At 46.7% G+C, this 16019-nt stretch overlaps 1 protein-coding gene across 1 annotated transcript in view; it reads left to right on the top strand.

Moving 5' to 3' along the window:
- The window catches only part of LOC138528488 (sialidase-3-like), a 283546-nt gene that overhangs the window by 220661 nt on the left and 46866 nt on the right, over positions 1-16019 (top strand). The window lies entirely within an intron of this gene.

Below are 16019 nucleotides of genomic sequence, written 5' to 3'. Positions count from 1 at the left end.
TGTTTCCCTGAAGTCTACCGTTTTTTCTTGAATACCTACCCCTCATGACGGCGGGTGTCGGGGAGGGTAAGGGGTTACCCCATGATAATCCCTAACTTTCATCCACACCAAGAATTATATATTCTTACCAGCAGAAGTACCCGTTCTCCGAACGGTTGTAGACAGACATAACGCTGATCCTGTAGGTAACTGTTCTGATTCGCTTATCGCTTGATGTGCTTTGCACCCTGAAGTAAAATACAAACAATAGAGGTACCCCAGGGGCTAATGCGGATAAAGGGGTAAAAGATACTAATTAACAAAGAGAAAATCCACACAGAGGACAACATTCATTTCATTGTCAATTGTTCACAAATGATGATGTACTTGAGAAGAAGGGCTTGGATCAGTGCTCAAAAAGTCACTAAGAGAACAACAAAGTGAGAGTACACTCAGATGGACTTAAAGATTTAATATTAATATACTTCAATTTAAGAAGAAGAAACACCTAAAAACTACCAAAATCATATAACATAGTTCAAAATCATGCAACGTAGTTTGTTGAAGGTATAAACAGACAAAAGATACATATATATTTACAAGACTAAATTCTTAGGACTAACAAATCTCAGATGAAAGAAAACAACAGTTGAATTGAAGTAATCATAGCAATCATCTGTCAAGATTAACTGATTTGCAAAAGTGGAACAATTCCTGCTGTGAAAACAAAGAGTCAGGGTATTGTTACGTATTGATCCTAATGGGCTGTAGTCATTTATTCTACATTGTAGGCCTGTTTAGTATTTGAACACGTCTTCTTATAGACTCAGTTAATCTTGACAGATGATTGCTATGATTACTTCAATTCAACTGTTGTTTTCTTTCATCTGAGATTTGTTAGTCCTAAGAATTTAGTCTTGTAAATATATATGTATCTTCCTTTTCTGTTTATTCCTTCAACAAACTATGTTGCATGATTTTGAACTATGTTATATGATTTTGGTTGTTTTTAGGTGTTTCTTCTTCTTAAATTCAAGCATATTAATATTAAAACGTTAACTCCATCTGAGTGTACTCTCACTTTGTTGCTCTCTTAGTGACTTTTTGAGCACTGATCCAAGCCCTTCTCCTTAAGTACATCATCATTTGTGAACAATTGACAGTGAAATGAATGTTGTCCTCTATGTGGATTTTCTCTTTGTTTGTTAATTTGCACCCTGATGTAAACTGCGCTGAGAATGGGCGCATGTGGCTGGCTGGCATACCGCGGAGCAGTGGTTGGGGTCAGGTGAGAGTTGGTGTGCTGCTGCATACTGGGACCTTCTGTGCTCTCTCCCCACCAGTCGTCTCACCCTGGCAAGGTGCAGTTCGTTGCGGTGCAAATATCTTGGAAAGCATGCATCCTAGGGCCTGGACCAAGAGTTTTGTTCCTCGTGTCGGGACCGGTCCTCCTTCAACCACATTGATACTTCACCGATTTCAAGCAACCGTCTCATGTGAAAAGGTGCTGAAATCTGTGAAGGGGTGGGGTGCCCAAATGTCATGTAGCCAGTAATGCCCAGAGGGTCCTTACAGGCAACTATGCAAATTTTGGTGCAGATTGGTGAAACCGGATGGAATTGTACAGGGAACAATACTTCGCACAAATCCTGCCACAAAAAATGTCACTTCTATATGTATAGATTACTATTCATTTTTTTAATTATTTCTATAGTTTGATATTTTGGCACCTGTATTTTTGAAGTCAATATATTTTCTGTCCATATTTTCACTGGATAGCCTTGAGAGGTATCCGGCCTGAGTTCATTCTCATGGTTGCAGCGTGTACAAAGGCAGTACCAAAAGTCAGAAAGCAACCTCTCAGCTTGCAAATGTAATTTGCTAATTTGTGTAAAGATTTTTAGCAAAGGCATTCTTTTTTTAAATCCCATTTTTAGGCCTAGCTGGAGGGAGCTTGCTGCATACACATTTCTAAAGGATTGTCTTCATCTAGCGGTTCCAGTGAATGAAAAATAAAACATTTTGTATTGTTTCTCTTTTTTAATTTGGGTGCTCCCCCCAACCCCCCTGTTTCCCTAGCTTTATCACCCCCTGTATCTCCCCAACCCTTTTTAATCCCATACCCCATCCCCATATATACTTTTAATCAAAAATTCAACCTTTTTTTCGTTATTTATTTTTCGTTATAAAAGCCATTTGTTATTCATTTTCAATATACTGACGGTATACCCATATAGCCTGAACATCATCTAACCAATCTCTCTCTGCTGGACTCTTCCCTGCCTCCTTCAAATCTGCAACTGTCTTACCCCTACTGAAGAAACCCCTGCTGAACAAAACGTCCCAGCAATCCATCATCCTGTTTCTTACCTTCACCATTATTCAAAGGTCCTTGAGTGGGTGGTCTTCAACTGGATCACTAAGTACCTTATGGATAATGGCCTTGGAGAACCACTTCAATCTGGCTTCCATGGTAAACACTCAAGCAAGGGGTCACTCATGCATGTCTCCAACTTACTCCCTAATGCTCACCACTCCAAACTCTCTTAAGTACTCATCTTTTTTGGACCTTTCTGTCGCTTTTGATTAGCCCTCCCTCCTAAATCTCCAGTACTTTGGGTTTCAGAAATCTGCTCTTCCGTGGATTGCCTTCTACCTGGAAGATTGATTATTTAAAATCTCTTGGAACTCACAAACCCATGAACCCACCCCTCTCCCTGATGCCGTCCCCCAAGGATCAGTCCTTACACCCTCTATACCTCTTCTCTAGGGAGACTTATCACATCCTTTAGCTTTCACAAGAATTTTTTCGCTGATAACACACAAATATTTTTCCAGGGGATTGGGTCCTCCGACGTATTCCATATCTATGACAGTAATCACCACAGCTGTGCTGCTTCAGAAAATCTTTCGGCGTCTGCGTCCTGCGTCGATGATGTCGATACGCCGCCCTCGAGGACCTCCTCCGACGGCCGACGTCACTGGATGTTATAAGTAGGATGCACGACGCCCGTAGCCTCAGTTGTTCCGTTTTTTCCGCGAACGTGTTCACTTCGGAGATCTCGGCGCGCCTCGACTCTTTGGAGTTTCTGTTCTTTATCGGTTCTTCGAACCTGTTCGCTTGTGAAGTTATCCTTCGTGATGTCTACCTCGTCTTCCACCCCGTGTCCGGGCTTCAAGAAGTGCGGGGACTGCGGGTCCAAGATGTCGGTGACACACGGATGATTGTGTCGACTGCCAGTCGCTTACGTCCAAAGCCTTGCAGGAGCGCAAGAAGAAACTGTCGGTAGGTAAGGTGTCCAAGCCATGTAAGTCGAGGTCTGCGGGGCTTTTGATGGACGATTCGAGGGGCGACTCTCCACATCGTCGTCGGAAGTCCAGTGGGTCTCAGTCCCGGAGTAGGTCCCGCCACTCGTCTGCCTCTTCGAGGCACTCCCGGAAGCGCCGTCATTGGTCGCCTTCCCCGTCCTCATCCAAGGACTCTGCCCGTCGGCGTGTCGCTTATCCCACCAAACATGCAACGCCGGAGGAATGGGCTTCCTTCGGGAAGAAATTGTTAGCGATTCTCGAATCGCAGGGCACTGGTCCGTCCGTGCCTCCGAGTGGGGTCGGTCGTGATCGGTCGAGAGACACCGCTCGTACGCCTTCAGGCTTGGGTGGTTGGCACGATTCGCGGGAAAGGTCCCGCTCGGACAAGGGGAATAGTTCTCTTCATGCCCGTTCCAGGTCCCGGTCATGGACGCGCTCAAGACTGTGTGCACCTGTGGTGTCTTCGAGGAAGACGTCGACACCTGTGGCGCAGAGGTCATCGAGGGATTCTTTCAAAGCTCTGCCTTCGAAGAAGTCCTTGATGCCATCGGCGCCAGGCTGTCGAGGGACACGCTCGGGGCTCCGCCCTCGAGGTCTGTGTCGACGCGTTCGGCAGCGACGCCGATTCACTCGACGCCGTTTGAGGCTGTTTCGACAGGGGTACCCGGGGCACGGTGGAACCCCCTAGAAAGTCTCAGGCCAAGGTCAAGCATGGCTTTGTTCCACATTCTGTGCCTTCTTACCGCCATCTTGAGTATATTTCAGAGGAGGATGAGGGCTCTGTGATGATGGCATGGTTCCTGATATGGTGCCAGATGAGATTCTCTCGGGCCATAGCCAAATTGAGGACCTGCGTCAGTCCCTACACGACGCCAGTGGTTTGGACACCTCTCCGCAGGTGGAGTTTTGTAGGCCTGAGCCTGGCACTCATGCCGACTCTTCGTACCGGTGCCTTATGTCTAGGGTTACCGAGTACTTGGGGTGGTCTGCTCCCCCAGGGGATTTTCTTCAGGATGACCTTACGGATATCCTCGACCAAGGTCCACCACCTGACCCGCTACTGCCGTTCCATATGGCTCTACAGAGGAGGGTGGCGGCGGCTTGGACTGCTCCGGAGAGTCTCCCGGCACTGGGCAAGTCTTTGCTGCGAAAATACCGCCCAGCCAGTAGGGACCCCTGCTAGTTGACCAAGCACCCCACTCCGGAGAGTTTGGTGGTGCAGGCGGCTACGGCCCCAGCAAAGCAGGCGTCGTAACCTACCATCCCTCCCGATAGGGACGACAAACGTTTTGATGGTTGGGCGAAGAAAGTGTTTTCTTCAGGGGGTATGGCGCTTCAGGCGGCCAAATCCGTATGTGCCTTGTCTCGTTTCACGCACACTCTGTGGAACTGTGTTTCCTTAGCGGCTGAACATATTTCCGAAGGGGACGAACGGGATGGTTTCTTTGCTATGGTCCAGGATGGCAAGGATGCCATGTGCGAGTCCGTTCAGTCGGGTTTGGACATGGCATATTGCGTCAGCCGGTCCATGGTGACGAGCACCGTAATACGCAGGTTTGCGTGGTTCGGAAGTCGGGGTTTGCTCCTGATGTGCAGGCCCGCTCCTCAACATGCCCTTTGACGGGGAACATCTTTTTGGCAGCAAGGCTGACGAGAGCCTTGAGAGGTTGCAGACCTCCAAAGCTGCAGCGAAGTTTTTGGGCGCTGCAGTTCGACAACTTCTGCCTTTTCGTCCTAGGGGAAAGCAATGAAGGGGAGGTTCCTTTTGTTATTACTCGTCCTTTGGTAAAGCGAGAGGAGCTGCCAGTGAAAAGGGCCACCATAGGAGTGCCAGAGGTGGAAAACAAGGTACTCGAAGTGACAAGGCCGCTCGGGCAGTTGCCTCTTTGCCCTCAGGCAACGCCGCAGCTGCATCAGCTCAGTCATGAGGACATGTCCCATGGTTCGCCGGTTGGGGGAAGGTTGGCGCAGCATCTTGTAGAGTGGTGTGCCATTACTTCAGATGTGTGGGTTCTGGAGATTATAGCCCACGGCTACTGTCTTCCTTTCTGGCAGAGGCCTCACAACAATCCACCAGGGAATCTCTCTTTGAAGAGTCCGTATCCGCTCCTTGTGCAGGAAATTCAATCCCTGCTGGAGAAAGGCGCCATAGAACTGGTGCCGGTAGCGGAGAGGAACAAGGGATGGTATTCCCCTTATTTTTTGATTTCCAAGAAAGACAGGGGATTGAGACCCATCATGGACTTGAGCGGTTTGAACAAACTCCTCAGGAAGGACAAGTTCAAGATGGTTACTCTCTCAAGTCCTCCAGGTTCTTCAACTTCAGGACTGGTTGGTGTCTCTCGACCTCAAGAACGCTTATTTTCTTGTACCGATCCATCCAAAGCACAAGAAGTACCTGAGGTTCGCGGTTGGCGACTCACACTTTCAGTTTCGGGTCCTGCTGTTCGGATTGACCTCTGCCCCGAGGGTCTTCACCAAGCTCATGATAGTGGTGGCAGCGCATCTCAGGAAAGGGGGGTTTCACGTCTACCCCTACCTGGACGATTGGTTGATCAGGGCGCGCTCTCCGGAGCAAGTCCTGGATCATCTGTCAGTCACCTGCCACTCCGTCCACAAGCTGGGCTTCTCCCTGAATTTAAGAAGTCCCATGTGACACCAACTCAGAGGCTCCAGTACATCGGAGCAGTGCTCGACATGTCCCTGGGGCAGTGTTTTCCTCCCCAGGTGAGGGCTCATCACATTCAGCAGATGGTGCACAAGTTTCAGCTTGCCCAGAGTCTCCCAGCGTTCGAGTTCTTGGGATTGCTCGGCCTCATGGCATCCTGCATTCTTCTGGTGCCAGAGACCAGGTTGCGGATATGATCTTTGCAATGGACACTCAACCTCCAGTGGTCTCAATCCTCCGGCAGGATATTGGACCCTGTTCAGGTGCCGTCCTCGGTCGCCCAGGACCTTCTGTGATGGGCCGTCAAAGGCAATCTGATGAAGGGGGCTCCTTTTTGGCTACCCTGGCCAGAGGTGACGATCGTGACGGATCGTGACGGACGCATCCCTCACGGGATGGGGAGCTCATGCCAACAAGTTGACAGTCAGCGGTCGTTGGTCTCCGTCGGAGACCAGAATAAATCTGTTGGAGCCGAGGGCCGTCAGGCTTGCCCTGAAGGCTTGTCTGCCGACTGTGCGAGGAAAGAATGTCCTGATCCTGACGGACAACACAGTGGCCATGCACTACCTCAACAAAAAGAGGGGGCAGGGTCACTTCCTCTGTTCAGGGAGGCGATGCAGCTCTGGTTCTGGGCAATTCAGCAGGAAGTTTCGATCTCGGCAGTTCATCTGGCCATAGACGAAAACGAGACGCCGGACGCTCTGAGCAGGCAGAGCGCGTTCTCTCACGAGTGGGCGTTGGCTCAGGAGATTCTCCTGGAGATCTTCGCCCTTTGGGCGCCCCACTGGATCTCTTTGCCTCCAGTGTCAACCGGAAGTGCGAAAGGTTCTGCTCGTGGGAATTTCCTCCAAGAGGAGCATTAGGAGACACGTTCGTGGTGGAGTGGTCATTCCCACTGCTCTACGCGTTTCCTCCAGTCCCCGTCATCCCGCAAGTGCTGCAGAGGTTACGAAGGTTTGGTTCCCGGATGATCCTCATTGCTCCGGGGTGGGCCCGGAGGACGTGGTACCCGGACCTTCTCGACTTGTCCATCTGCCCTACACGTCGTCTTCCCTACCGAGACGATCTGCTCTCACGGGAGGGGGGTCAGGTTCTCCGTCCAGAGGTCAGATCCCTCAACCTTCACGCTTGGTTTCTGAAAGGTTGAGGTATAAGGATTGGGACTTCCCTGAAGACGTGATGGAGGTGTTGCTTTCGAAAGGCACGCAACAAAGTCCCTGTACCGTTGGCGAAAGTGCTGCGACAGGGGCTTGCAAGTGGGTACTGTTGAAGGTTACCTGGCGGCGCTGTCCATATTTAAGCGCTCGTCTGAAGAGTGTACTTATTTTAAAATTCCTTTAATTTCTCAGTTTCTAAAAGGGCTCACTAATGTGTTCCCTCCGTCACCTTTCCAGGTGCCCGGTTGAGATTTGAACCTTGTCCTCAAGTTTCTGATGGGTGCTCCGTTTGAGCCTTTGCATTCATGCCCTTTGAGACTGTTAACTCTTAAAACTGTATTTTTGGTTGCGGTCACTTCCGCTCGCAGAGTGAGTTACAGGCACTTTCAGTTAAGCCACCCTTCACTGTATTTCAGAAGGACAGGGTTGTCCTTAGAGTTCGTCCTTCCTTTCTTCCGAAGGTGGTGTCGGAATTTCATTTAGGCCAGAAGGTTGTTCTTTCGGCATTTCCTCCTCCTCCACATCCTGGTAAGGAAGAGGAGAGGCTCCTTAAGCTCGATCCTAGGAGAGCTTTAAGCTTTTATATTTCACGCATGTCCCGGGTCAGAGTGGACAATCAACTCTTCATTGGTTACGCTGGAAAGCGTTTGGGACAAGCTGTGACTAAGCAGACTTTGTCTCGCTGGATTATCCTGGCTATTTCTGAGTGTTAACGCTTGGCGGGTAAGGACCCACCGGTAGGCTTGCGGGCCCATTCTACCAGGGGTATGGCTGTCTCTACTGCCCTACAGAGGGGTGTTCCTATTCGTAACATCTGTGACGCAGCCACCTGGACTTCGGCCCATACTTTTGTACGTCACTACTCCCTCGATTCCATCCGTGGGCAGCATCTGGCCTTTGGCAAGGCGGTCTTTTGCTCTGCAATTTGATTGGGCATTCTAAATTTCTTGTTCTAAATTCTTTTCCCACCTCCTTGCATTGGTACTGCTTTGGGAGTCTGTCATAGATATGGAATACGTTGGAGGACCCAATCCCCTCGAAGAACAAGTTACTCTCTTACCTGGTAACGTTCTTTCTATGGGATGGTCCGACAACGTATTCCATATCACTCACTCCCTGTCTTCCCCACTACAGAATTTCTTATGCGATTGCAGCTTACGTTTCCGCAAGGCTTTGTGTGGTCAGACTGGCAGAAGACTGGTGCCACACGTTCTGGGGAAGAAAATACAACTGCGGCTGCGGGCATCGTGCGTCCTACTTATAACATCCAGTGACGTCGGCCGTCGGAGGAGGTCCTCTAGGGCGGCGTATCGACGCAGGACGCAGACGCCGAAAGATTTTCCGAAGCAGCACAGCTGTGATGATTACTGTCATAGATATGGAATACGTTGTCGGGCCATCTCATCGAAAGAACGTTACCAGGTAAGAGAGTAACTTGTTCTTCTCTTGTTCCTTTCTTCACAACAACTATCACGGAAAGGGTTATGAACTATCTGACTGCAATTAGTCACTGGATGGCTCTCCACTGCCTCACTCTTCAAAAATTGTCATTTTTCTCCTGGCTTCTAATGCCACCCCTCCCGTTTCCTGTAACCTTCTTGATCCCTTGCCCAAGGCTTGCAATCTTGTGGTGGTCTTTGATAGCTACTTCCGACTGCAACAATAGCACTGCCTCTGCTACTCGTATTAACCTCCTCAACATTCAGAAAATGTTTCAATTTCATACTAACCACTCTACAAAAACTCTAATCTCCACCCTCATTATCGGCAAACGTGACTATTTAAGCCCACTCCTTGGCCGTGCTCTCTACTCCTTTTCCCGCTGGACGAAGACCACAACTTTGCTACCTACACTCTCTACACCCCTACTCAGATCATCCCCCACTTCTACGTACCGACAACATGCTGGTTGGCTCCCCATGCATAACTACTCCCTTTTTTAGTTCCTTCTACTAATCTACAAAAGTCTCAATGGTCTTGCTCCTCAGTACCTGTCTGGTTAGTAGCTCAGTTTACTCACCATCTCATTGTCTCTGATCACCCTTTGCACTCAACCTGCTACCCACTTTGCCCATCAAAATCAAAGCCTGCCAACTGTTGATCTCTTCAAAGCATGGCTTAAACTTGAATTACTTGCTAAAGCGGGTGCTCCCTCTGCCCTCTTTCCCATCCCCCTCAAATACCTAACAATGTAATTCTGTATATTTATAAAGTATTCCTCTATAGTTTGAATCACTTGGCTTCTTAAGTTAATGATACCTTTGTAAGTCACCTGTATCTTTGATATGTATTTGTTTCTGTGTATTCTGATGTGTCCCTCTTATAGGTCTCAATTTTGTATACCCTCTTAAACTGGCTCAACACTTGTTCTCATCTTTGTGCTATTGTGCAGATCCTTTTCGTGGAAATGCCTCAACAATCTGCAAATGTGTATTGTAAGTGATTTCTGATCGAAATTGACATTCCGTCTCTTCGAATAAATACAAATACAAGATTCCTTTTGCCAGTAAGCAGACATTTGAAGCATAACCTTTTTCTGATTGTTGCATATGGGTTCTTCACTTCAGGTTGAAGCCCGGACATGCCATAGTTTTAGATTCACAAGAAAGAGTGCACTGCTGCACCCGGAGTCTCTAGTCTAATTCCACCAGGAAGAGTGCCTTTTTTACCGTAGTGTGTCATGGGTCGGCAGAGGAGATTGCCTGGGCAGAACGTTAGCGCTTCTCCAGCACTTTTACTGCTCAAGCTGAGCCGGCTGCCACGAATGCTAGCCTGATGGACGGCAGCCCATGAACACAAATGATGGACATTGCAAGAGTGGTGCCGTTTGGAGAAAGGCAAGCTCCTCTTTAATCAGTATGGCAGCCCACCTCTTTAGAGTTCTCAAAATGTAACGCCTCAACAGCGTCCAAACAGTTAAGACACTCCCTTCCACTCCAGTTCCCCTGACAGCTCACATGGGTTGCATCTGTGCAATTCTTCTCGTTATTGTAGATTTTCATTTTTGCTGTTTTTGGCCTCATTTTGAGACCCCCACCATATTTTCTGACTATTTTGTTTTTTCCTGACCCTTTTGGCAAGTGTGGTGTTTTTTCCACCCCTCCTGCATCTGTAACTCATTCATCTGGAATGGTAATTAAAGGAGAGTTCCGGGACTTTTTTTTTATTGTCCCTACGGGTCGGCCATGTGTTTGTAAGCATAAATCGGTAGATCGTAGGAAACTTTCCTATGGACCTTACCCGACTTTTCGCCCCTTATCGCACTCGAAATCAGCCTCCATTTTGTGATAATCCTATCATTCCGCCGCATCGACCTGGCTCACCTGCCTTTGCGGCACTAAATCAAATCCCCCGCCCCTGAAACAGACTTTATCAAAACATTCATATTCCCCGCCTCTATCCGTGACGTGACTGTGCTGCGTAGGCAAACGCGCCCAGGCGTCTTCTACGCGACTCCACACAGACCCCGGAAATCAACACAGATCAGCTCACAATACAGCGCACCACAATTCGGAATATGAAACTGTACTTTGAAATCAAACCGCAAGATTGTAAATGTGGTAAAGTACATTTATTTGACATCAAATGTTTAGAGAATATTCAGCGATTTGCATTTTTATTTGCTCATGTTCCAAAAAGTTCGTATTGAGGAACGCGATGGTCCTTTGCTGTACACAGGGTCTTAGAGCATCTCACAATACAGCACCACAATTCGGAATGTGAAACCGTGGTTTAAAAGCAAACGGCAAGATTGTACATTTGGCAAAGTACGTTTATTGGACATCAAATGTTTAGAGAATATTCAGCGATTTGCATTTTTCTTTGCTCTCGATCCAAATTAGTTCGTCTTGAGGGAAGCGATGTTCGTGTGCAGTACACAGGGTGTTGGTTTACGATAAAAATAAGCTCTTCTGTCGCACTGATAATCGCATGGCTGTTCCAACAACGAGGCACTAGGCCACCACAATGGTAGGTATGTTGCATCTAACCGTTAGTACCGCGTAAGGGCATACTTGTACTTGGCGATCGTCCCATAAAATGGTCAGGGTGGTAACGTTGTTCACGCGGAGAAGCAACTGGCGGCTGTAGAAGCCGTCCGCCGGTGTCTGGTACTCGTGACACAGACAGTAGTGAATGATGTACCTAAAAACATAAAAAATGAAATTAGTCTCACCATCAGATCCTTATTAAAATTATTCATTTCATAGCGAGGACAGCGCTACTGGGTGTACACAAGTGTTTAAAGGCGTGGCGAGGCATGGAGGGGGGGGGAGTGGAGTACAAGGTAAGTAGCATAAAATAATAAATAAATAGGGCCAGCTGGTGGCAAGTGCAAGGTAAGTGCAGAACAAGTGCTGGGAAGGGGGGGCTGTAGGATACTGAGACAGTCCCCCAGTGCAGGGGTTGACAGGGAGGCAGTGCAGGTGGAGAGTGGAAGGGCCCAGGACCGAGGTCGCAGACAGTGGACCAGTTGTAGCAGTGGATAGGGAGAGAGAAAGCAGAAGCAAAGAGGAAGGTTTTGAGGTGCTTCAGTAAAAGCAGATGTTTCTCCTCCAGATAGTGCGCGGTAGAAAACACTATGCCACATAGAACGAACAAGTACAACTGAACCCGTCTTTAAAGCCACTGTATAGTAATGAAATTGCGGTATAAACTCATCAAAAGTTACTTACATTATATTTGCATTTTCCATTGTGTCTCTGTGTAGGGCAGACCCGAAACACCACTCCTTCTTTGCCGACGTTACTTCTTCTAATGAACGTGGCTCATCGTTTTGTTTCTGAAATTTTATTCATTATCTTTTCTTAGTCTTTCAGGATGGTCCCGGCCTGTCAAGGTCAAATCACAATAGAACCTTATATTGGGTCGTGGGCCGTTCCGCCACCCGAGCAAAACATCAAAGCAGCTGACCTTCACTTTGAGCGAGCACACATTTCTAGTTAGCTCCAGTTAGTGTAAGGGCATCTTGTCTGCGTGCCTTTTTTTTTATTGTCCCTATGGGTCGGCCATGTGTTTGTAATATGGAAACATTCTATAATTTTTGTAAAAATGATTTATATTACTGTTTGGTTTAATTGCAATGGGCCTGCAACATGAGGAGACTCGAGAGAACAGACAATCGAATTACAATCATTTAAACCGTGATGTGTATTTCTCAATGAGCTCTGCTTTAGGTGGACATGGAACAGAGGCAATGTTGGGTGGCAATGCAGTTGTCCCCTGCATAGGTTCGTTCACCACTCCATGTATGTGCCTATCGAGGACATCTACGATAAGTCTCTCAATAAACTCATATTGCATATCCTCAAACACTGGTTTGATCACCCATTGTTTACTTCTTTTAGTGAAGGCCTTATTGTAGCGAAGCGTCCCTAAAGTTCCGGTCGTCCTACTTTGTTGACGGCCAACATTATGGTTATGTGCCAAGACCGCTAGAAGAGTCCGATTTATCATGCCTTCCATGCCAAAATGCAATCTTTTGGGCCTGTACTTTAGGCACATATTGTGGAACACCTCCAAATCTCCTGTGTGGCAGAATTCCGTGAGTCCCCTCAAAGCTTTTGTTATAGTTTTATCAAATACAATCTTTTCAATGGCTTTGTGAGTGGGTGATGAAGGAATCAACCACTTCTTCTTCCGTGCCTCCTCTGTGGACAAATGGCCATGTTCACATTTGTGGAAATGCTCATTTGTCGACCATCGATGTACGTTGCTACAGTGCAATATTACTGACCGCCATTTTTCCAGTAGAATTTCCAACGACCCTTCACATGTTTTTGAGCTCCACCAAAGATGGTTGCTGATTGACTTGGACCACTGTGAAATACCTTGCAATTCTTTTTTTTTACCTGCAGCAGACAATTTTTTATTGATTGATTTTGCAAGATGCCAAACGTCAAATTGGTGATTTATATTTTTGTACTGTTCTCTCATTGTCTTGGCAATTGAAACGTGTCTGTCCGTGGCTATCAGGTCGATCACCATTCCCCGCGATTGTAGTTCTTGCAATGATGCTACAAAGCCAACTTTCTCCATGGCCACTGAGGATGTACTTTGTGACACCTGCACGACCACCGAACTCACAATTTTCTTACTTTCCATGTCCTGAAAGTGGTAGGTGCAGTACTTGGCTGAAAATCCTGGGCTGTCGCACTGTCCATCACCGGCTAGCCTGAAGCGTTTGCCCGCGAATGTACTTTCCATTGACATTTTTTCCATTCTCCAAGCTTCGCTGATGGCTGGAAATAGATAATCGGTTTGGTATTTGTAGAACTGACTTTTCGCAATGAAATGGATTCCCACAAACTGAAAGAAATACTGTAACTTTTTAAAACTTGAACCACTAAAAAGTGCGGCCGCTGCACAAAGTAGATTGCCTGCTGGCAGTTGCCCCAGCATGGGTTGTGCAGACCATGCGAACGGATGATATTGTGTACAGGTGGCATGTATTTTAAGGTTAGTGCCTCGAATTGCACGAGTCACATTAATCAATGGCTCCCCACATACTTCCCCACCAACCGAATGCCCACATTTCATCATCATAATAATATCCATCAAACAGCTATCGAATACAATGAATTTGGCCTCTTTCCTTATACTGTCACTCTGCATCCCAGCTGGTTCGGCCTGTAACGTTGAGGACATGTCACTCGCATGAAAGGTACAATCTCTGATATCGTCTTCCGCTATGCTGAGTGATATTGATGGTGTTTCATTGTCGTCCACGTCATTCTCTTCCATTGCAACATCTGTTCCTTGTCCGGAGATGGGAGAAAAAAACAATGTCTTCAACTTTCGCGCGCTCTTATTTTTTGCGGGTGTGGATTCTGTGAATTGATCTCCGACTGCATCCAAACTACCAGGAGGACATTCACTATCAATGGCTGGTGGTGGTATAGCTCCGTTGTCAATCACTTCATATTCTTCCCATTGGCACGATGCATCTCCAGTCTCAAGTCCCTGCCAAAAGGTTTGACAAGCAACATCTCTCGTTCGCTTCACTGTCTGTGTAGATCTAGTTCTTACACCCACTCGCAACTAGAGGACAGATTAGAAAAGGGATGTTCAGTTTAAACACAACTTACAGTATTGAACTATTGACAGTGAAAGACAACATAATATAGTGAACAGGACACTAACCTTCTTTTGCTTTCTTTTCTTTGAAACTTTCTTGCCTCGAACTTCAACATCTGGACGCTGTTGCTCCGACTCGTGTGTGCATGTCTCCACTTCCTCTCGCGCTGCAACGACTATATTTTCATGATAAGCACATCCATCACTCACTGAGGCTCCATCGACTCCCTGAAACATAGAACTTTCATTAGTATGTATAATATTGAAAACACAAAATGTACTTGGGGACCAATACCCATACGTACATCTCAATAGCAAAACACGAATGAACGCATTGTGTAGAACATTCAAACGACAATAGTTCACGCATTGTTGATCTAGTTAGATTGAACTGTCAAGATCCATACCTCGGGCTCCGCATAGACTTCCATTGATGATATTATTGAAGATGACGCTTCAGCAACTCCCTGAAACACAGTAATTGCATTAGTATGCTTTTCTATTTTGTTAAAAAGAACATAAACTTTGAGCAGGCGTCAACGGCTCATCTAAATAGACCTGCACAAATGATCAGTTGTCTAAAATAAATAATGGATATGTAAATATGATTCGATTTGCTCGATCGTTGGAAGTGTCACCACCCAGAGATCTGCATCAACTACTAGGGGTGATGTTCTTGTAGAAGAAGCTCCGTCATCTCCCTGAAACATAGTACTTGCGTTAATAAAGAAGGAAGTATAGCGGATGTAATCACGTCATATGATTTCGCTTGATCGAACTGTCAGTATCCATACCTCGAAATGCATAAGAACATCAAGGGACGATGTAACTGCGGTGCACACTTCTGCAAGCTGTTGCGCCGACCCGTAACTGCATGCTCCCCCTTCTACTTGGACTAATGCTCCATCGACTCCCTGAAACATAGGACTTTCATTAGTAATGAACACAATATTGAAAAAAGAAGACAAATAGGAGGGCGACGACAGAAGGACATATCAATGGCTAAAAACGAAAGAAACATTGTGTGTAACAATCACGCTACAAGAATGCAAGATCTGATGATCTCCATCGATGGAACTGTCCGGAAACGTACCTCGAGCATCTGAGTGACATCTACGGTTGTCGTCAATGCGTTGGACTCCTCAGCATCTCCCTGAAAGACAGTACTTGCATTATTTTGGATAACAATAATTATAACTGAAAACAAAGACTAGAGGACGAGTACAAGGGTGTACCATTAGGTAAAATAATTACACGATCAATTAAAACTATTGATTTACATGCCTAAAACAAGTCAGTGTCAGAATAGCTAAGTAAGATTACCCGATAGGCGCTTGAAGTGGCTGATGACTGCAATAACGACACGGATGGAGAATCTTCCGCCTTCATATTGAGTGGATACATAAATGGGGAAATTATTGTTAGCTAATGCTACACACTACCGCAAGGCCGAGAGATAAATACGTAAACTTGACTCACCAGTGGAGGGATGTGGACGAATAGAGTGGGAATAGCGGTTGAGAGCAATTTTCGCCTCGCTCGCGGTGTTTTCTTCTTTATTAGCAATGATGTGGAGTACATGTCTGGGCTAAAGTGCCTGCTGCAGATGCGGTATCGATCACCCCTCTTGTCCGCAAAGACTTCTAGGACTCTACTTTCTAGCTCAGAGGCTGGATATCCGCAATATCGGACCCATTCTCTTATCTGATCTATTGTCTTAGGGAAAACATGCATTATAGTACCTTCAGATTTGTTATGGGTCTTCGAAGGGCAACCGCCAATGGAACAGGCAGGCATTATGGAAAGTTCTGAAAAGTAAAGATCAACAATTC

Source organism: Ambystoma mexicanum, chromosome 7q (genome assembly GCF_040938575.1).
Source record: "Ambystoma mexicanum isolate Mex_15411 chromosome 7q, UKY_AmexF1_1, whole genome shotgun sequence".
In the NCBI taxonomy this organism is placed as follows: Eukaryota; Metazoa; Chordata; class Amphibia; order Caudata; family Ambystomatidae; genus Ambystoma; species Ambystoma mexicanum.
The sequence above is the reverse complement of the archived record's forward strand: the minus strand, read 5'-3'. Positions and strand labels throughout refer to the sequence as shown.